The sequence below is a fragment of the Mytilus trossulus genome, chromosome 9, assembly GCF_036588685.1.
Source record: "Mytilus trossulus isolate FHL-02 chromosome 9, PNRI_Mtr1.1.1.hap1, whole genome shotgun sequence".
Taxonomy (NCBI): domain Eukaryota; kingdom Metazoa; phylum Mollusca; class Bivalvia; order Mytilida; family Mytilidae; genus Mytilus; species Mytilus trossulus.
Window position 1 is genome coordinate 67,221,885 of NC_086381.1, and position 22,339 is coordinate 67,244,223.

Consider the following 22,339-nt stretch of genomic DNA (forward strand, 5'->3'; position numbering starts at 1 on the left):
GAAGTAGTAATTTTGAAATATTTGTATTAAAGCCAGAATGGTTGTCTTTTTGCAACTTATTTTAAATGGTAAAAAAAAGAAAATATCACGCACGATATGATATGTTATATAGACTTGACGAAGATGGTGTGTATCACTCTAAATGGTTACCATGTATCAACGAAATTTTACTTGATTGTGGTTATAATCATTGTAGGAATAACCAAACTATGGAAAGAAATGTTATTCTGTCAATACAAGTTAAACAGTTTCTTCATGAAAAATTTATTGAAAATTGGAAAGCACAAATATTTAACTCACCTAAGTGTATTAATTATAGAATTGTAAGACTGAATTTGGTTTTGAGAAATATCTCTCTGTTTCCCCACCTGAAATGATGTATACTATTAATAAATTTAGATGTGGAAGTCACAAGTTGCCAATTGAAGCTGGTAGTGTTTGTTCTATTGATGGATCTGGAAAAAAATGTGATCTAAGTGATAAAGAACAACTAGATTATGATACATATTTAATTGTAACTTTTTTAATGGAGTTCGTGTTGTTTCTTATTTATTATTTGTAACTGTTTATGTATAAAATGCCACGGTCTCTTAATTTCATGAGTCTTTAGGATAAAAAAGATCTTTACAAGTCATTTTTATATCAAATGTATTATCACACCTTTTTATGCTCGATTTGAGATCTAAATTTTATTGTTAAAAAAGGCTAGCTGTTGTCAAATAAATTTTGTGAGCAGTTTTAATACCGAGGGTGTGTCTTATTTTGTGAGTTTTCATTGGTTTGGAGTTGTTAGACCCTTCATTGTTGACCAGTGGAAAACTTCCCGCCGAAGTGTTTCAAATAGCACTTTGGCTTCAAACGAACAAGATGGACACCTGCAGTTTACAGAAGCAAAAGATTTGATTTGAACTGTTCGTGAAACCACACATAATCAAAGGTAGATATTAACCCCTTGGTATTTTCCCAGATTATTTTCATTATTAAAAATATGGATCAAAATACGACTTTTGAAATCTTTTTCGAAAAATTAAGATATGATATAGAAGACTATCTGATGAAATTTAATAAGTTGGCTCGTGTTCATTGATCGTCCTGAATATGCATGAAATATTTGCCACTGGACACCAAGTAACCAACAATCAATCGTGTTCATTGACATCGGAATAAATAAAAAAAAAATTAACTAGAGCATGCACTGGTTACTACAAAACAAGTGCCTGAGTCGATGCTGTAGCAAGTATCGTGATGTTTGAAAAGGTTGCACCAACTGAAAATGCAGATGGCATATTTTTGCTCAATTATCGATAGCAAAGATTTGAAAATATTTATTTAACTTTTTCGTATTTTACTGATACATGGAATTATATTTCAAGTTTACAGTTTTCAAGTTTATAGTAGATGCAGTCTATTTGTATTTTATAAAGATGATAAAGCCATAATTCAAAAAGTAGAAGACTTGATTCTCCATTATATTGTCCTTGATCCTCGATTTACTTACAGCCGTTTTGGTGGTAATAAATATTATGTACATGGTTTAATCTCAATTGTTTTAACACTTTTTTCACGTTTTTGTTATTGATCTGAGTAAAGTTCAGTTACATAATTTATTTGCAGTATGTCCTTTGTCAGTAGATATTTTTCTGCACAGCCAGTTACTAAAGTGTGAAATGAGTAGATTGTTGTGTAACACCTATATGGTCATGTGATCAAAAGGTTAGAATTTGAACCGATATATGTCGTGTGATCAATAGGTTAGAATTAAAAGCCAAATCAGTTTAAATTGATTTTTACTTGGACAAAGACCTAGGTATTTTTATGCCCCACCTACGATGGTCCACTGAACATAGAAAATGAAAGTGCAAAGTTCAGGTTAAAGTTTTTGGTCAAGGTAGTTTTTGATGAAGTTAAACTGAGTCACATCTGAGACTACTATAACAAATTTCAAATTTCTAAGCTACATGAGAGCACCAGTGGCAAATATTTCTCGAATATGGGGTTTATTGCGTTTTTACAAAACCTTTATGAGATATTATGGCGTACATTATAATTTTTTGTACCCTAGTGATTGAGGTTGTATGAAGTATCTAAAACTCAATTAAATTTGTAATATCACATTGTTTTCGTTGACAATTTCCAAATATTACCACGCCTCAACTGAAGAAGTATTTTTGGTGAATTGTATTTCTTGGTGTAACAAATCTAGTTATATACCATTTAATGTATAGTGCAGTTCCAGGTTTAATGACACAAGATTTTCTATATGAAGAAAGCTTCCAGGTTGCATGACTAAATGATCAAAATATCATACAAATTATATGTGTGAGCAAAAACATTGCAGAATGTATAAAGATGAAGCAGGGTCAGATCTAAACAAGACTATAAAATATGATAGTATATGATGATGTCACTCTTTCTGTCAATTAAAATTCAATTCACAACTCATCTGTCAATGATGAATATTTTATGTACAGTCAGCCTGATGATCCCGCAATGAAACATTTTTCAACATGTTTAAAGTTAGTTCTGATTGTGTTGTTTCACCTATGTCTCAAGTCAGCATACTGTATTTCAGTGGTTGGGTGTGGTTCATGTCTGTCATATCTGATTTTTTGGTAAATTGCTTTGTTAATGTAGACTATTCGTTTTCTCTACTGTAATATACCAACATCTCCTCTTTAAATAGTATTAGTACATGTATTGCTTAAAGTCGCTTTCCCTTTAATATATCAAGATGTGTGGTTACTTGTGTGTTTTTTAATTGACCTGTCATTCAGACTAAGCATGTATGTAAATTTCTGCAATTCAGTTGTAGAAATCATCGACATATAAATAAACATGTATATCAAAATTCATAAATATTTTTATTTCTCCATATACTGAGACAAGCATAACAATATGACAATGAAATTTTAAAATAATAATTATTTTTTTTCACTTTGTCCAGTAGACTTCAACGTTCTTCCAAATCCAATGCATGATTTCTTTCTGGGATAATCCTACAATAAAGAATATATTATCAATGAAAATGTATAGAACCTTTATCATTATAAGATCTCATAATTTAAAAAGAAGATGGGGTATGATTGCCAATGAGACAACTGTTCACAAAAGACCAAAATGACACAGAAATTAACAACTATAGGTCACAGTACGGCTTTCAACAATGAGCAAAGCCCATACCTCGTATCCCAGCCTCGTATTCAGCTAAAAAAGGCCCCGATAAGACAATGTAAAACAATTCAAACGAGAAAACGAACAACCTTATTTATGTAAAAAAAAAATGAACGAAAAACAAATGTGTAACACATAAACAAACTACAACCACTAAATTACAGGCTCCTGACTTAGCTAGGACAGACACATACATAATTAATTACTCCGAGATTACTCTGACGTCCGACTGCTGTTTTGCAAGACAAGCTGGGGCCGTAGGACGTCAGAGCTCTCCAATATCAAAAAGTGGATATTTGCCTACCCAAAATATATGCGCTGCTTCATCGCTTCTGGAGCCGACTGGGGACATTGGAATTTTATAAATAGGGCATCCATCTCTTCATTTTTCATTAATCTCTTCATTTATGTAAGTTCTACCTGCCAACCTTTATTTTTCTATATTTTAAAAGTTTTCATAGTGACCCCTCCATTTCAGCGTTTTAAATAATGTGGCTGGGTTAAACATGTTTATAGCAGGATCCCAACCCTCTCCCTGCTTTTAAAAGACTGCTTTTATTTTATTAACAGATCCAAATATAAGTCTGAATTTCTTAAACTAACAATATAAATGAACCTTTCATTCGTTATCAGACCTCATGTTGTTTATTTACCTTGTCACTCGAACTTGTCACGTGTGATTCTTAATTATGAATCGGAAATGTCACGATCACAAAAAAACGGTATTTCGTAAAATTACAAATTTTACACGAGTACAAAGGATTATAACCAAGGCTTGTACTTAAATATCAAGGAAACAGATTGTTCATCTGAACTATAAGTGATGATCGAATTTCTCATTGACCCAGTCCCATACACTGGTAAAAAATGGAGATTACCTTCCGATTTAGTCAGTAAATTCAAGTATATAACTGCATTTTTTTTCTATTTAAAGTGATTATAAGCAAACAATAATGATTATCTCAATGTTATATTCACACTTACCGAAATATAAACCTCTTTAAACATACACATTCGCTAAATAATTATTTTTCTTCAGCAGTCAAAGATGGCGGATTTTTCCATCTTCTCGAACCCATCATGTCACGTGACTCAGATGTTATCGATGACACAAAAATAATCACGATTTGACTGGTCAGTACAGGAAGTGACCAATCTCTGTGTTATAGTAGTCTCAGGTCACATCTACTTGAAACTTAGTACACATGTTCCCTATGATATGATCTTTCTAATTTTAATGCCAAATTATAGTTTTGATCCCAATTTCATGGTCCACTGAACATAGAAAATGAAAGTGCAAAGTTCAGGTTAAAGTTTTTGGTCAAGGTAGTTTTTGATGAAGTTAAAGTCACATCTACTTGAAACTTAGTACACATGTTCCCTATGATATGATCTTATTAATTTTAATTTCAAATTAAAGTTTTGACCCCAATTACACGGTCCACTGAACATGGAAAATTATAGTGTGAGTGGGGCATCCGTGTACTATGGACACATTCTTGTTTCATTAGAATATTAGGGGACATGAAATATGTTTGAAAGAATTTTAAGGCAATTAATTGATTCAATGTGATCTGTGTTGGATTTTAGATTTTAAAAGTTCCAGAAAATTACTTTTGGAGAATTGAATGATTTCACTAATTTTCATGTTGCATGTGAAATTACAATATGATGACTTTACCCCATTTCTTTAAGTTTATTGATTTATTAGAGTTGTTATGTTTTCAAGCTTTTACTCTTGTATAAACATCATCGAACTGTAACTATAAGTTCTGTAACCATGGTAAAATTCATGATTGATTGTGGGTGCATAACCCCCTGTGGCAAATATATCATGCATTTCAAGTTGAAAGATCCATGTAACTTGACCAGGTATTGCTTCCAAATAGTATCTACCTACAACAACAGGAATAGGAATATTCATGTATATGTCTAGGAGACTGACAGTGTACCAACTGAATTTGTTGGCAATACCTTCTGAATACATTTTTTATATAAAAGTTAATTACATTTGGTTTTTCAGAGAATTTACAAGACTATTATCCACAAAATGCAACAGTCTTATTTTGATGAATTGTTGAACCAGAGAAATGTGAAGACTTACAGACACCTAGACTGTATAGTCAACATAACAATGATAAGAGAATCAGACTACAGTGAACATTACAATGATTAGAAAATCAGACTAGAGTCAACATTACAATGATTAGAGAATCAGACTATAGTCAACATTACAATGATTAGAAAATCAGCCAGCTGCATTTCATCAATCAGTTTATGATGAAGCTTTACAGCATTGGAAATGATTACTCAGGTATGTATTGGTTAAAATTTTGAGGTTTGTTTTATAGGATAATAGTGGTGTTTAATTTTATCTTTCTTGAAATAAATATATTAGAAATGAGGTGAAATATGGCATTGATTAAAGGAGATGTACCAAGGAAAACATGTGACTGAATAAACATTTTATTAAAAAAAGATGAACAATACAGTTTTGAGTTTCAATCCTTTCATATATTAAAATAAAATGATATTTTGTAGGGACCAAACAACTGAGCAGAAAGAAGAACGGTATGACCTTGAAGAGTAAGCAATGTATTAAGTATATTTGGGGTTACCAAAGAGTATGGTAAGAACCTCATCTTAAATTATACTTGGTGAGTATTCTTATTGTTGGTTAAATATTAAGCATCATTATGGAAAATGGGGGATCAAGGGTATACACCAAAAAGACAGTGACCAAAGGAAAATAAATAACCAAAACCATCTAGAGGTTTCAACTATAGTCTGATGTTTATACAATACGTGAACTTGTAAATCATCCAAAGTCTAAAATATTTGTGAATAAAATGAACAGACTGACAAATAACTTACATACACACAAATATCTGACCTAAGCACATGAGCATGTTGCAGGGTGAAATTTTTTTATTAAATAAAGCTTGAGCCTGTTTTGTGCAATGCCTAACCATTTAAGGACAAAATTTCATACAGAAAACTTCTCAAATTGAGGGGTTTCAAATTTTAAATAAGCCAATTTATGGTTTAAAAAAATAATGGAAATCTTGACTCCCCAACAAGAGAAAAATGTCACTCTTATCATTGAGGAAAATGGCCACTACCTGAATGGTCTTTAGAATTAATTCAGTTGCTCTGGTCATTTTTCAAAATTTAACAATGTAAGTAAATATGGAGTTGTTTGATCAATGGGAGATAACTCTGACCACATGGAATAATTCTGAAAACTTAAAGAGGGGTCCTGATCCCGAAATCCCGGGCTTAAAAACACAAAATCCTGAGCTCCCGAAATTTAAATAAATTTAGATCCTGACATCAAGAAATTAAAAAAAAAAATACTTTATCCTGAAGGGGTCAATCCCTAAATCCTGCGCTTTAAAATACCAGATTCCTGAGTCCCAATATAGGTCCTATCCCCCTCACATATATAATTGATAACTAAGATAAAAGAAATACAGAAATTGTTTTGCCTTTTGCCATGCTTACAATCAACAAAAGATTTTTTTCTTCATTTTTCAAAATAAATTCCAAGACTAAGATGTAGGATGCCATTCTTCTAACAAAATACCACAGCATGGAGACCATAATCAGCACACTAAAATGTCCAAACGTGTGTCCTACATCTTGAAATAAATATAATTTTATAAATGTTCAAGTATCTTCAAAAACATTTTTTACTCATTTCTACTCTGTTAAGACAATTTCACTAGCACTGCACTTTGACTTTGACTAAGACAAACACAATGTTGATTGAAGTTGAATGGTACTAGTGACAACTTTGTTGGAGACATGGAAAGCATTTCGTCATTGTTAGTAGTTTTATGGGCTTTCACCTCTTGAGTCACAAAGAACCTTATGTACGTTAGTTCCATTGAAATGTTATATGCATTGTCAATGCTAAACATTTGATTGACTTTGACTGATTTTTTTTTTAGTTTCATCAGAGTGTAAATGAGTTTGAACAAAAGGCAATATAACCTTTTTTTAGTGATAAGAAGATTTGACTTTCATTTTTGATAAAGTTTTCACCAAATTTATTGTTGATAGCAAGGCTTATGGTTTGCACAATAGAATATGCCTTTTAAACAATGAGCTCAGTGGTGAATCCAGGGGTGGGGGAGGGGGGGTCTGGAATTTGGAACCCCCTTTTTTTTTGGCCCATCAATGCATTTGAATGGGAGCATATAGTTGGACCCCCCCTTTTAATCTGGGTTGGGAACCCCCTTTTTTGGGGCCTATCAATGCATTTGAATGGGAGCATATAGTTTGACTCCCCCACCCCTCCCCCCTTTACTCTGGGTTGGGAACCCCCCTTTTTAAAATGGCTGGAGCTTGTCACTTTCACTCAAAAAACATTAAAGAAACCATCAAATTCCTAAGCTTAGGTAGGAGCTTCAAATTGTTATAAAAATTACTTAATTATCATTATCTTGTGTATTTTAGCCACCTTCTGCTTAAAAAAAAATACATTTAGATAATTTATCACTTAAAGAGGCATTTGCAATGATTTAGATAAACAATAACAGCACTTTGTTTTTTTTATAAATATTAATAAAAGTGGAATAATGAAGAAATGACTTGTAATTATTAACAGTCATTTTTATAGTTAAATTGGTAAAAATGATCTGAAAAGCATTGCTGATTTCATATTTTTTTCCAAAACCACAATTCAACCTCATTTTGGTCTGTATGCATGCAATATTTAATAAGAACCATTGTAGTAGATGGTTGCTCAGCTTGGTCAGATAATAAAAAGAACAGAATGTCAAAATAAAATGGTTTTGCCAACAAAAAATATTATTTCAGTGGTAAAACTCAAATGTTTTTGCTTCAATTTTTTACTCACTTGAGTGCAATTATTTGCAAAGTACAAATCTTATACAAAAGAATTATGTCTGAGACAACAACCCAACCAAAGAGCAAAAACAGCCGAATCAACTAATGACTCTTCAACTCAGCAAGAAAATCCAGCATCTGGAGGCAGGCTTCAGCTGACCCCTACACAAAAATGTTCACTAGGTCAGTGAAAGTGGATGTCATACTAAACTCAAACATATATTAAAATGAACTGAAATTAAAAAACCTACGAGACTAACAAGGTCCAGAGGCTTCTAACAAGGGACAGGTGCAAAAATGCAGTAGGTTAAACATGTTTTGAGAGATCTCAACCCACACTTATACCTCTATGAGCCAATTTAGAAAAAACAAACACAGCAATTTGCACCGTAAAACTCATTAAAAAGAAGTCTGTGTCCAACTTCAGAAAAGGTAACAAAAGAAACAGACTAATAATTTGTGTATTTTTACAACATTTACAAAGCTAAATTTTGTGGGAAAATAAAGTAAAAGTTAAATTAAAAAAGAAATATTTAATTTTGAAATATACTTCAAAGGAAAGAAAATAAAGTTTAATTGATTTTATTCTTATATGTGTAATGTTGTATATGTATTTATATTTCATTTCAGAGTTCAACAACAGATTATTAATTCTATAATTTTGATTTTTGCAGATTGCAGCAGTGGGATGTTACAGTCATAGACGTTGGATAGACTCCGTTGTACTAGGCCAGGGAGGGTAGCGCAGAGTTTCCGCAGCACTATACAATAGTAACAAGATCACTCTACCATGAGCTTGTTAAAGGGCCCGTTTGATGAAAGTGACACCAACGTTCTCCACGACACTACAGATTTGTTTTTGCAGATGCAGCAGAGGATGTTTCAGTCATGGACTCATTTGATGGAAGTGGCACCAACATTCTCAAACACTAATAATTTACAAATTTGTTTTTGTTGTAGATGCAACCTCAGTCATACACCCTAGAGTTTGGCTATGTTGTGACAGAAGAAGAGTGGCATATAGACTTCTGTATGTCCATTTTTATGGAAGTGACAAATTACTAATCTTTCTTCTTATATCCATTTCAGAGTTCTTACAAAGATGCATAGGTATAAAATATTTATTATTTTTTGTCTTTTGGTGTATTTTTGTCAATGAGTTAAAACCCAAAGAACAGTACATCGATCAGAAGTAAAAAGTTTGACTAGTGTAATTTGAGAGAGAACACTCTGGAACACAAAAAATATCCTACCTCATAAAAATTTAACACGACATCTTATTTTTCACCTTTTTTCATTGAAGCAGCACACAGTGTAGTCAAGAATGTATGCATGTCCTTGAACTTCTAGAAATACAAAACCTCTAATAGTTAAAACAGTCTGGTATAATGGTCAACAAGAGCTACATAAAAAAAGGAAGATACCAAAGTTAAATTAAAAAAATATGTATTTAATTTTTTAAATTTACCTCAAAGAAAATAAAATAAAGTTTAATTGATTTTTTTCTTATATGTGTAATGTTGTATATGTATTTTTATTTCATTTCAGAGTTCAACAACAGATTATTAATTCTATTATTTTGTTTTTCGCAGATTGCAGCAGTGGGATGTTACAGTCATAGACGTTGGATAGACTCCGTTGTACTAGGCCAGGGAGGGTAGCGCAGAGTTTCCGCAGCACTATACAATAGTAACAAGATCACTCTACCATGAGCTTGTTAAAGGGCCCGTTTGATGAAAGTGACAACAACGTTCTCCACGACACTACAGATTTGTTTTTGCAGATGCAGCAGAGAGGATGTTTCAGTCATGGACTCATTTGATGGAAGTGGCACCAACATTCTCAAACACTAATAATTTACAAATTTGTTTTTGTTGTAGATGCAACCTCAGTCATACACCCTAGAGTTTGGCTATGTTGTGACAGAAGAAGAGTGGCATGTAGATTTCTTTTATGGAAGTGCAAATAACTAATCTTTCTTCTTCATATCTATTTCAGAGTTCTTACGAAGATGTATAGGTATGCAGTATTTATTATTTTTGTCTCTGTGTATTTTTGTCAATGAGGTAAAACCACAGAACAAATCAATCAGAAGTATTAACTGGTGTAATTTGAGAACACCCTGGAACACGAGAAATATCCTACCTCACAAAATTTAACATGAGACATCTTGTTTTCACCTTTTTTCAAGGAAGCAGCACACACAGTGTAATCATGAAGGTATCCATGTCCTGGAACATCTGGGAATAGCATATCTCTAATAGTATTTTTACTACTATCCTCAAAATTCAAACAAAACAGTCAGATATTTTGATCAACAAGAGGTACAATCTCAAACCATGTGGTGAAAAAAGACAACACATAACCAAAAAAAGGGACGGAAAATTGTCTACACTGACAACAAAATATTATACAGCAACAACCCATTCAAAGACCTGAGAGATTCTCAAGCACCAATTCAACCAAAGACCAGGTATGATCTCCAGCACTGAGCACCAACCAAAACAAAGAACAGACATGAACTAGGGCAAAAAGCACCAACCCAACCAAAGACCTAAGAGGTTTTCAGGCACCATGCAACCAACTAAACTAAATAGCCAGGGATGATCTCAGACACCATGCACCAACCTTTCCAAAGATCAGGGATGCTTTCAGGCACAACAACCTTACCAAAGACCAGGAATGATCTGACACCAAGCACCAACCAAAACAAAAACAAAAAAAAGGGTGATCTCAGACACCACAGAATGTTAGCAAGTATTTGATATGTTAACTTATCTACTACTTGTGTAAGTAAAATGGTTTTTTTTCATTCTGTGCTGCATTTATTCTATCAAAAATTGTCAAAATGCAACATGAAATTTTTATGTGGTTTTCATCTCTTTCTTCAAAATGTTTTACATATTGAAATTTTTTGAAAATTCCATTGGACTATCAAAAATAATTAGTAAATAATTTCTTGAATAATTTTTTTTTTATTGGAAATGTTAATTTACTTTAATCAACGAATATGAAAATAAATGTTCAAACCTTTTTCATGCATAACCAAATTAATAAATGTGTTAAATAAAAGATTACAAATAAAAAAATTCTATATTTTTTTTTTAGAAAATTAAGATATGCTTCTAAGAGTTTTTACAATTGAACTGTTCCAGAATATAATAATGTATTTTTTTTTACAGAAAATATAAGGTAAAATGACAAATTATGATTCGGGTTTACATGAAAACACTGATATCTTGAATGACAGTAGCATAGGTGGATCCAGGGAGCCTTGCCCCCCCCCCCCCCTTTTGTGGGTAAAGGAGTAAGTTCGGTAAGAGCCATATTTGGCCCCAATTATAAAGTTCATAGTAACAAGACAATAACTGTTTCAAGTTGCCTTAAAGACATGTTAGAAAGTTACACAGAACTGTTTTTGTCAAAGTTTACTTCTAACACGTTAATTTTTACATCCCAAAAAGGTCAAAATAAGGGATTTTGGTGAAATTTGTCAAAATAAGCCAGATTGCAACCAAATGAAGGACCAGGAAACAGAGCGCAGGCGTTGACAAGCTTAAGATTCAAATAAGACGTGTGAAATGTCTTCACAAACATTATTTTAAAAGATCTTTGTTGTCGACGTATGCGCTCTATATTTCCTGTCCAATAATCTATGGAAATTTACCCATTTTCATTGATTTTTTCGTGAAAATCAATGAGTTCAACTTGTGACGTCATAATGAAACGCAGAAACGTAAAATTTCCAACAAAATGGTGTATATCCTAGCTAGTCAATGGATTAGCTGTAATTTATCGTGATATTGGTCGATTAATCTGAATTTGAAATTTACGCTAAAAAGGGGGCCATTTTAGGACCTTATTGAACATACTCCTTTTGGTTGATTATATAAGGAATCACTGTAGTATGACTAGAGGGGGCCCCCTCATGAAAAGTTCTGGATTCTGCCACTGAGTAGCGAAATAAAAATTCACTAAATTAGAAGGGGAGGCAAGTTGTATAAAATAAGGGTATCAATACGATATGGTATTTCAACAAATGATGCAATTTTGCTCTAAATTTGTGAAGTAAAATTCAGGTACACTATGCCAAGATCAAATTCATGTATATTTTACCCTTGGGAAGTGGTAAAAAACTGCTTGAAAATTAAGATATGTCTGCAAAGTATTTAGTAATTGGGGAAAATATGGTTTGGTTCAGATTAATTGAATAAGATTTTGAATTTCTGAAATTAGTTGATAATAATAAAAAAAAAAAATTATGATTATCCCAAACATTCACCATCAACGATTCTGGAAGATTATGTTGAGCAATTTTTTGTTGTTGTAAAAGTTTTCATCCAATAATTTATAACTGTAGCCAAATAATAATTTGATTAATTAAAGCCATGGACACCTTCTCATAATTTAAAAATATTGAGATAAATATGCTGATATAAATACAAGTGGTACTTATTTGATTCTTGTCGGTGGATTCTGGAATAATTTTCATTTCATATTTAAAAATTACCAAAAAGTATTTTTTTGAGAACATATTCAGCTTGAATACATAAATGACAGAGATTTTTATTAAGCATTTCATGTGAACAACCAAGTTAGAAATTTGACCGAAAAAAACTAAAAAAAAAGATTCAGGCATACAAATTATAATATACATTAAAAACTGGATATTAAATGATAAAACCGTGGAAGAAAATTGATTTAATTTGATTACAACACTATTTAACCATTGAACAAGATTTTCTTCTGAAATGCAGCAAAATGGTTTGCCCATCAATTTCAATAGTTAAATTGATATATATAGGAAGATGTGGTATGAGTGCCAATGTGACAAATCTCCATACTTATATATGCAACAACATTTGAAGCTAAAAAAGAGGTTGGAGATTAACCCAGAGTGGAACGCCCATTTATTTAATTTCTTTATCAAATTGATCAATGCAGAAAGGGTGATAGTTGAAATAACTTAGGATGAGGTTTATAAGGTTGTAAAACAGTTTAAGGTCCTTGGATCAAATGATCAACAGATATTTATAAAACATTTTTAAACATTGTCTTGTTTGCATTGTTAGTGCTTTCGGGTGGTTGAAATTTTCAAAACAATTCATGCAGTTTTTGGTGATACACTCGTTTAAATGATAAAACTGAAATTTCAGTTTTGTAATTTAACAACTTCCCTAAATATTTTACTGTTTTCAATACATCTTGATTGTCAAATTGGAGAATAACAGTACATTTGTACTTGAAACTAAATTAAAGTTTGTCATCTGCATTTAAAGTTTCATAGCTGAACATTAATGTTCATCTTGATTTTTTTTTTGAAGACTAAGCAAATATCAAATGACCATTTCAGAAATACATTGAGCTCAGAGCGCTGCGTTTCTTATCTATTACTAACATAGTTTCTCTTTGGAGTAGCTTGCAGTTGCTAGGGTCTGGTTGTTTCTTTTGTTTTTTCATTGGTTCTTTGAATGGTGTCATGGTTTTCAAGTGTTCAGGATATGGTGTTCTGCTTTTGAGGGAATCTTTATATGTAATTCTGAAATGAAAATATTTGATATTTGTTTGGTAATTTAAGTATTAAAAATATTATAATTTTGAGCTTAAATCTGTAAAAAAGTTTTATAATTTTCGAAACAATGTCAAAAACAAAGGTCTTTAATCAAATTCTAAATTATATTTGACATATTATGATGTATTGGAAACCAAAATATTAAAAATATATTTGTATCTTAGATTGAATTCAAATACTAGTACCTTATTGTGAAAAATTATCCAAAATGTTATATAATTAAGCGTCATCAAAATTATTTCAGGGTATCTGTTTCTTAAAAGCACTGATTGCTAACAAGATAATGGTGAAGTAAAAGTAACATTTCAAAATTATAATCTACCTTTTAAATTAAATTCACTTAATGCTTTGACCATGGAAGTATTATATAATACTTCCATGCTTTGACCAAGTGGGAAGAACAAGTATTTAAATCATTTCAAATACCCCCCTTAAACCTTCATTCTTATTTATCTGAAACTATCATCATTTCCCAGAGTTATTTAGATAAAAATCCCTAGTATTAAACAGAAGTATCTAATTATTTTGCTTCAAATATATCATTCTTGGGTTCATTTTTAACTCTAACCCCCAATAATATGCTTTCATTCAGACATTTTACAAATTCTCCATACAAATTCCCCAAAAAATAATTTTGTGAAAACCTAAAATTTGTCATTCACATGAATAATGATAATAAAAAAAACTGTCAATAATAAGGAATCCACAGTATTCACATTTTGCTTGAAAAATATTTGTAATCAAGTTTCATCAATTAGCCTCAAATGTTGTATTTAAGTGAAATAGTTGTTTGTTTCTTTGCTTTGTCTTTACACAGCTGAAAACTTTTACTTTTAAGCAAGGGAGATAACTTGTTTCAAATTTAATTTAATTAAGAAATTTCTAAAAATGACATTTGTCCATTCGGCATCATATTTTTCTAAAATCAGTGTAATTCTTAAAAATGTTTGGTATAACTATTTGGTTTATAATTATCAGTACATAATTAACAACTATTTTTAATTTTAACTTTTTCGTCACATTTAACAATTACTCATCATCAAGATTTTGACATTTCTTTTCGAAATTCCCCTTATATTTCTTTTAAAAATTGCATACAACATTCACTTTAAACATATTATAATTGTTAATGTTTGTGTCATTTTGGTCTTTAGTGGATAGTGGATAGTTGTCTCATTGGCAATCATACCTCATCTTCTTTCTTATAACTAAGCAGGTTCAAATTAGATCATGTACCATACTTTAGGGGCAGTGGTAGATTCAGAGGGTGGGAGTTCTGGAGAGGTTGGATCCTCCTTTTGTCGAGCCTTTGACTTAAGTTGAAAAAGTGACACATAGCGATCCTACATTCCGTCATTGGCATCGTCCACAAATATTCACTCTGTGGTTAACGTTTTTAAAATTTTAATAGCTTTCTTAAACTATCCTGGATTTATACCACACTTGGACAGAAGTTCGTAAATGATCATAAGATAGTATTCAGAAGTAAATATTGTAAAAATAAAATTCCATTTCTTCGTATTTTACTTGTAACTGGACTTAGTTTTTCTCCTGGGAAATATTACATTCACTCTGTGGTTAAAGTTTTAAAAACTTTGATAACTTTCTTAAACTCTCCTGGATTTGTACCAAGCTTGGACCAAAGCTTGTTTATGATGATAAGATAGTACATGTACCCAGAAGTAAATTTTGTAAAAATAAAATTCCATTTTTCTGTATTTTTCACTTATAACTGACTTAGTTTTTCTTCAAGTTAACATAACATTCAGTCTGCTGTTAAAGTTTTTAAAATATTTATTAAATTCATAAACTATTCTGGATTTAATACCAAACTTTGACAGAACTAGGACATGCTTCTTTTAATCAAAAGATAATAAAAAAAATTAAGGGATTGCTGAAGTGAATTTGATGAGATATCCATATTTTGGATCCTATGGCACCTTCATCAGGATTGAAACTATAGGGAACTGCAGAATCCTGTAATGATAATTTGCATTTCACAATGTCACCATCAGGATAAATTATAAATAGGAGAGTGAAGGTAGATGCGAAAATAAACTAGATCAAGAATGTTAAATAAAATATGTTTTTGTATATTTGGACGACATTTGACTTGCAATTATGTACCATTTACTAGGCTGGATATAGTACAGACTTGCATACCGTACCATTTCGACACTGGAAGCAGTACATTTGTCTGAGCGAAGCCAATTGGAAGTATGTACCTCTTAGTGAAGCTAATTGGGAGCACATACCCTCTGTCTTGTTGCGAAGCTGATTTGAAGCAGTACATATATACCTCTGTCTGCTAAAGCTAATTAGAAGCAGTACCCCTGGCAGCGCGGTCCCAATTAGAGGCATGTAACTCTGAGGGAAGCCAATTGGAAGCATGTACCTCTGCAAAATTTGATTAAACACTATTCAACAAATTTTATTTAACATTCTTTTTAAACCATTAATACTTTTTGTTGAGCCTTCAACTTTAATTGAAAAAAACATGAGACTTAGCCATCCTACATTCTGTCAGCAGTGTCATCATTGGCGATCACAAAAATTCACTCTTTAGTTTAAGTTTTTTGAAATTTTTATAACTTTCTAAAACTATTCTGGATTTCTAAAACTTCCACCGAAGCTTGTATATGATCATAAGATAGTACCCAGAAGTAAATTTTGTAAATGAAACAAATTAATTTTTCCATATTCTACTTATAAATGCCAGGATACAATACATTCACTAAAGTTTTTAAAATTTTAATAACTTTCTTCAAATATTCTGGATTTGTAACAAACTTAGACAGAAGCTTGTTTATGATCAAAAGCTAGTATCTAGACAAAAAATAGTTAAAACTTATTTCCTGTTTTTCCGTATTTTGCTTATTAATGGACTTAGTTAACCTTATATTCTGAAGTTAAAGTTTTTAAAACAATTAATTATTAGATTCATAAACTATTCTTGATTTTTACCAAACTTGGACAGAAGCTTCTTACAATCAAATGATAGTCTGAGAGGAATATTTTTATTGATATTCCCCCCCCCCCCCCCTCATTTTGTTGAGCCTGGGATTAACAGCAAAAGTAAGCGAGACACTGGGATCTGCAGAACCTGTACAAATTTTTTGGTTGCAATTAAATGAGAACAGAACCTAGTTTGAACCCTGCCTTTTATCCTGGGTGGGAGCCCATCTCTTTAAAAATGGCTGGAACCACCCCTGGGGGAGAATAATTGCTTTTTTATCATTTGAAGATGGAAAAAACTATTTACGTTATTACATGGGATTTGTTTCCAAATGGCAGAAAAGAGGTGTTTCCTGTCTTGTGTATTGACAGGAGCTAGTTCTGACCGTTTTCCTCCATTTAAGGAACCAGTCATTCCCAAAGTTTACCTTGTGTCAGTCCATCTCTATTAATGTCAAGATATCAGTGATTTCTCTTCTCTTAAGTTTTTTGGAAGCATTCTTATGAAAAACAAATTTTGACATCACCGATTAATATGGTTCATGTATCAAACTTAATTTGGGAACAAAAATGTTACTTTTGAATTGTAAATTTTTGAAACTATTTCCTTCAACTATTCTAGTTTAATGATTTTATTACATGGAATTTGAATTTGGACAATTATTTTTTAATTTAAAGAAACAGGATTTTTTGAGTTTACAATATTTCATCCTAAATTTTATCCTAAATGTAAAGATTTCTTACAACATACCACTATTTTGTATTATATTTGTATTTTATATTATCAGCGTTTCTTTTACCATTGAAACTTCAAAGGAAGATTGCACTCAAGTTGAAGTTGTGTTATTCCTAGTATGAAACTGGTTTAGAAATTTCCCCCCATTTTCCCGAAATTTGTGAAATTTTATTAAAATTTACAGACAGTACTCGTTTGTGTAATCAACTCCTGCAGTTATAATTTTTTCTATTCTTGAATTAGGAGATTTTTATTTAAACCTTTGTAAGAATGTAACAATTTTTGTTTAGAACTCACATGATGAGCATGCAAATTGATTAAGGTTAATCGTCATCACAAATGTTTGACCTTTTATATTTCCATATATTTAAATTTCAGTAAAGACCATTCTCCTTTGTTGATGGAAAATATGAACTTGCACAACTGAGCTACTTCAGGCTATGATCAATTTTTGTAGAATTATTTTCATACTTATTATGTGTGTGAAGAGAAACTTAAAACAAGGGAAATTTTATTAAACTATGCTCCAAAATATTAAAAAAATGTTTGTGATTTATAGGTGTTAGCCAATAAATATTCTGTTCTTTTTTTATAACCTCTTTTTTTAGGTATTTACATATCAGATGTCTGCTAACTAATATAAGAGCAATAATTTGAGCTATGTAAATAAAAAAAATGTAAACATAGTTCTAAATAAAAATGGAAAGAGAAATTGTGGGTATTTAAAAAAAAACATTTGGTCAATTTTCAAAATTCAAGTTACATGTATAAAAGCACATCTGATAATTTTACTGTTTTATGTATGAGTTCAAACAATTATTTTTGATGTTGAGAATTACTTCCATGCTGCCATGAATGTAAAAAGAAAATATTGTGAGATGCTTTGGAACATTCTTTGGACAATTGTATATTGGATTATATACAACGGAAAGGACATTGGAATATTAAAATGGATTCAGTGAACTGGTTATCACAAAGAATTATGTTGAAAAGCATGAAAAGTAGCCATGGCAGCAGCTCCAAGGAAGATGGTTACATAAATCTTCAACCAAGTCTGAGGCTTCACCAAGAAAATAAGAAGGCAAGTTTAATTAAGCCAAACATTTTCTATACAATCAGTAATTTGATAAAAATTGTATATTAAGGGCATATGATAGAGTTGATGTTGCTAATGTAAAATGTTATTTTTGCCATTCAATGGGAGATAACTCATAATTTACCTTTATAAACAATGGAATATATTTAAATTATTATTTTTGTGGAGTTGAAAATTCAATCAATAAACTTTAGACTTACTGTTTTTGATTTTAATCTTTTATATTGATTTTACAGTTATTTATGTTATAGTAAGAAATTGGAATAATGTTTGGTAAATGTCAGGGAAATTGAAATATAAAGTATATAAATTATTAATTTTCATATATTTCAGGGTTTTTTTGTGAGATTTTTTCATGGTGTGGGAATAAGACTTGGAGGTCTTATACAGCTAGTATATAGGTAGGTGCCAGTATACAGTTTCGAATAAAATAAATGTTTTATAAATATTCTTTTTAAATTTTATGTGGTTCAGGCTTGAAAGTTTCTTAGAGTTTGGTTTCTAGTTTACGCATTTTTTTTTTTATCAGTACAAACATAACGTAATTTTGAATATCGAACCTAATAATTTAGTTTGTTGGATTGCTATCTAGTTAATATATGTTCTCAGCCTCTATTACACATATATAACCTATTTCTTTTTTAATTTCATATGGTAACAGTGATCTTTTGAAACCATTCTTGTAAGACTTAACACTTTATATTTCAGATTAGCATCAGCTTGTCTGTAAGGATTGAGGCTGAGAATGGCCATTGGAGCTGACTAATATGGTAAGAACCAATACATAAATTAATGAGTCATTTAGCCAAGAACATGTAAATACCCTAGAATGTTATGCAAAGAAGTATTATATTTTAATTATGCAGATCTTGAGACGTAGTAAACTTTAATTTTTCTTGAGCTATAACTGTGATATAATCTAAAGGGAGGTATCAAGATAAATAAAGGAAATAAAAAAATTATTCAGTTACTTAGAAAATCTTACTATCTGTAAGTTTTCTAAAATTGTTCCCGCATATACATTGTATAATGAATGGGATGTGGACCATCATGTGGTATGATTGCCACTGAAACAACTATCTCCCAGAGACCAAATGATATGTAAGCAACAAATGGTCACTATGGCCTTCAACAATGAGCCAAACATATACCTTACAGTTAACTTTAAAAGTTAGAAACATGGCAAAATGTGGAACAATTCAAACAAGAAAACCAACAGCTTGATTTATAATGAAACCATGAAATAATAACAATTATCGCTATTTTGTGCATTTTTCCTTTGATCTTTTTTGTGATAATTTTCATATCATGCTTCTTGCTTGAGATGGAAAAATTATCACTAGAAACTAAGGAGACCATGTGGCGTTGCTAACAAAATTGACATTGAAATTGACAAGGTCGTCATAGGTAAAATAGCGATAAACAGATTATCATTGGTCATCTCAACGATAATCTATAAATACGTCGAACAACAACCAACTACTTGTCATCCCTTGTTTGCTACTGAAGACTGGTTGTTTGTAAATTCAGTCTACAGAATCACTTCAAAGCAAAGTAAAAGCAATGTTCTATTTTTCTATGCATCATAAGTGCATTTATTAACTAGTTACTTATTCCTTTGCATTGAATATTGTTCTGAAAGATATTAGAATGTATATTTCTTTTTCAGGTGACTTCAACTGTGGCTGCAGGAAATTATTGTGCAATACAACTGAAACCAAAAAGAATGTAATTCAGACTATTTTTGTGTATGTTTTAAAAAATGTTCATATTTTTTTACCAAAAAAAATATTTAAAAATTGTAAAGATTCTCCATTTTCAACAAAGCTGGAAGTTGTTGGCTAAATTGATACTTCATAATTTTCCGATTTTACTTTTAGACCTACTCTTGACATCTTAATTATGGTCAATGTGTTATCAAACATTTCCAGAAGGTTAAAAATGGAGAATCTAAAAAAAAAAAGAAAAATAATGTTATTTTGTTAAAATGTACATTTTGGTTTTCTGATTTGTTGGATGTATCTCTTTTTTTCTTCATTAGTTTGTTATTTTTTGCAGTGTTTTTAGCTATAAAAAAGATTATTTCACAAGAAGCATAGAAAAAAAAACACATCTTGGTGAGAAAAGATTAATTCAGATTTTTAGTGTTAAATGCCACAATAAGCAAGATTTGTTATATATCTTGGTGTCCATTTTTTCAATTGGTTGTGAAAATCGGAGTAATGGAAGTGAACCACCTAGGTGAACAATGATGTACTAAATATTTTTGTTAATTATTTAAATAATTTATATCAAATTATTTATTATTTATTATAGCTATACCATCTTGTATTTTTGTTAGATATAGCAATGATGTGGAGTCTAAACAGGTGAAATTTTTGGCAAAGGGAGGTAATAAATTATTCCCCTGTTTAACTCCTCATTCTTTTAAATTTATTATTTTACTTAAATATTCATATGTATAAGTTTTTTGTTTAATATCAGATGTATACTAGCTAACAATGACTATTATTCAGAGTTCTGTAAATAAAAAAAAATGTAAACAGAGCTCCAGATAATAGATTTAAGGGTGGGAGAAATTATGGGACACTATCGGTAGAATTGATTTGGTGAAATTTTCAAGATACATGATTAATTGAGAGTGCATCTGATATTTTTTTTATTTATTTCTATAAATAATGGACCAAAAAACGAAAAGATTGCAATTAAGATAATGATGACAGCCACTCTGGCAGCCAGGAGAGCAGCTCTAAGGAAGATGGTCAATAAAATTTTCAACCAAGTCCGAGGCTTTACCATGAAATTGAGAAGGCAAGTTTATTGAAGTCAAACAATTTCTATACATTTTCTAGAAATATTTGTTAAATGTACATATTGATCCTTATTTTCTGCATGAAAAACATCTTTCAATAATTTATTTACCAGTTTAATATTTTGGGATACCATTGTCAAGGGGTACAATCAAAATCACGTGATGGATATACACACACCGGAAGTAACAGTCGAGCAGACCGCTTGAAAGGTAAGTAGTCGTATTTACTTGTTTATATCAATAAAATGTAATAAATAAGGTACTGCACGGAATGTCGGATACTATCTAGTTTTGAAATACACAATTATCATTGCTGGAAATCGTGCAGTTAATGCTAACACTTCGACACAAAAATTCGTTGAAAATTTGGAACTGTGTCGAAGTGTTTTCAATAACTACACGCTTTCTAGCAAAAACAATTGTGTATTTTAAAACTACATACTATCCGACATTCGGTGTGCCAACTTATTAATCAAAATTTAATTGATATAAACAAGAAAATGCAACTACTAACCTTTCAAGCGGCGAGTTCGACTGTAACTTCCGGTGTGTGTATATCCATCACGTAATTTTGATTGTACCCCTTGATTGTACATTAACAAGAATTTCTATTACAATTGCAGGGGTAAATTCTAAGATAGGAATTAACTTTCAAGGGGAGACTAGCACAATTAACAGCAAAATTTGTTCATTCAATGGGAGACAACTCATTTTCATTATTCAAATTAGTTGAGTGCAGAATTCAAATCATAAACCTTGACTACTTTTGTTTGTTTTTCAATCTTTACAAAATATGTGGATTTTATACTATTGGTACTTGAAGTAAGAAATCAGAACTAGAGGCTCTAAAGAGCCTATGTCGCTCACCTTGGTCTATGTGAATATTAAACAAAGGAAGCAGATTGAAAATTGACTACAAAGGTCAATAACTCCTACAGGGGTCAATTGACCATTTCGTTCATGTTGACTTATTTGTAGATCTTACTTTGCTGAACATTATTGCTGTTTACAGTTTACCTATATCTATAATAATATTCAATATAATAACCAAAAACAGCAAAATTTCCTTAAAATTACCAATTCAGGGGCCGCAACCCAAAAATAGGTTGTCCAATTCATCTGAAAATTTCAGGGAAGATAGAT

At 31.1% G+C, this 22,339-nt stretch overlaps 2 long non-coding RNA genes across 3 annotated transcripts; both read left to right on the plus strand.

Moving 5' to 3' along the window:
- Positions 1-852: 852 nt before the first annotated feature.
- Positions 853-10,186, plus strand: LOC134683282 (uncharacterized). Of its 2 annotated transcripts, XR_010100983.1 has the most exons (5): positions 853-937; positions 5,195-5,485; positions 5,713-5,828; positions 9,115-9,135; positions 10,024-10,186. It is a non-coding gene; the product is annotated as an uncharacterized LOC134683282 (long non-coding RNA). The 2 variants fall into 2 exon arrangements; XR_010100982.1 differs by lacking the exon at positions 9,115-9,135.
- Positions 10,187-18,715: 8,529 nt separating this feature from the next.
- On the plus strand, positions 18,716-21,177 carry LOC134683283 (uncharacterized). Its single transcript, XR_010100984.1, has 3 exons — positions 18,716-18,785; positions 19,093-19,154; positions 20,054-21,177. It is a non-coding gene; the product is annotated as an uncharacterized LOC134683283 (long non-coding RNA).
- The last annotated feature ends 1,162 nt before the right edge of the window (positions 21,178-22,339 follow it).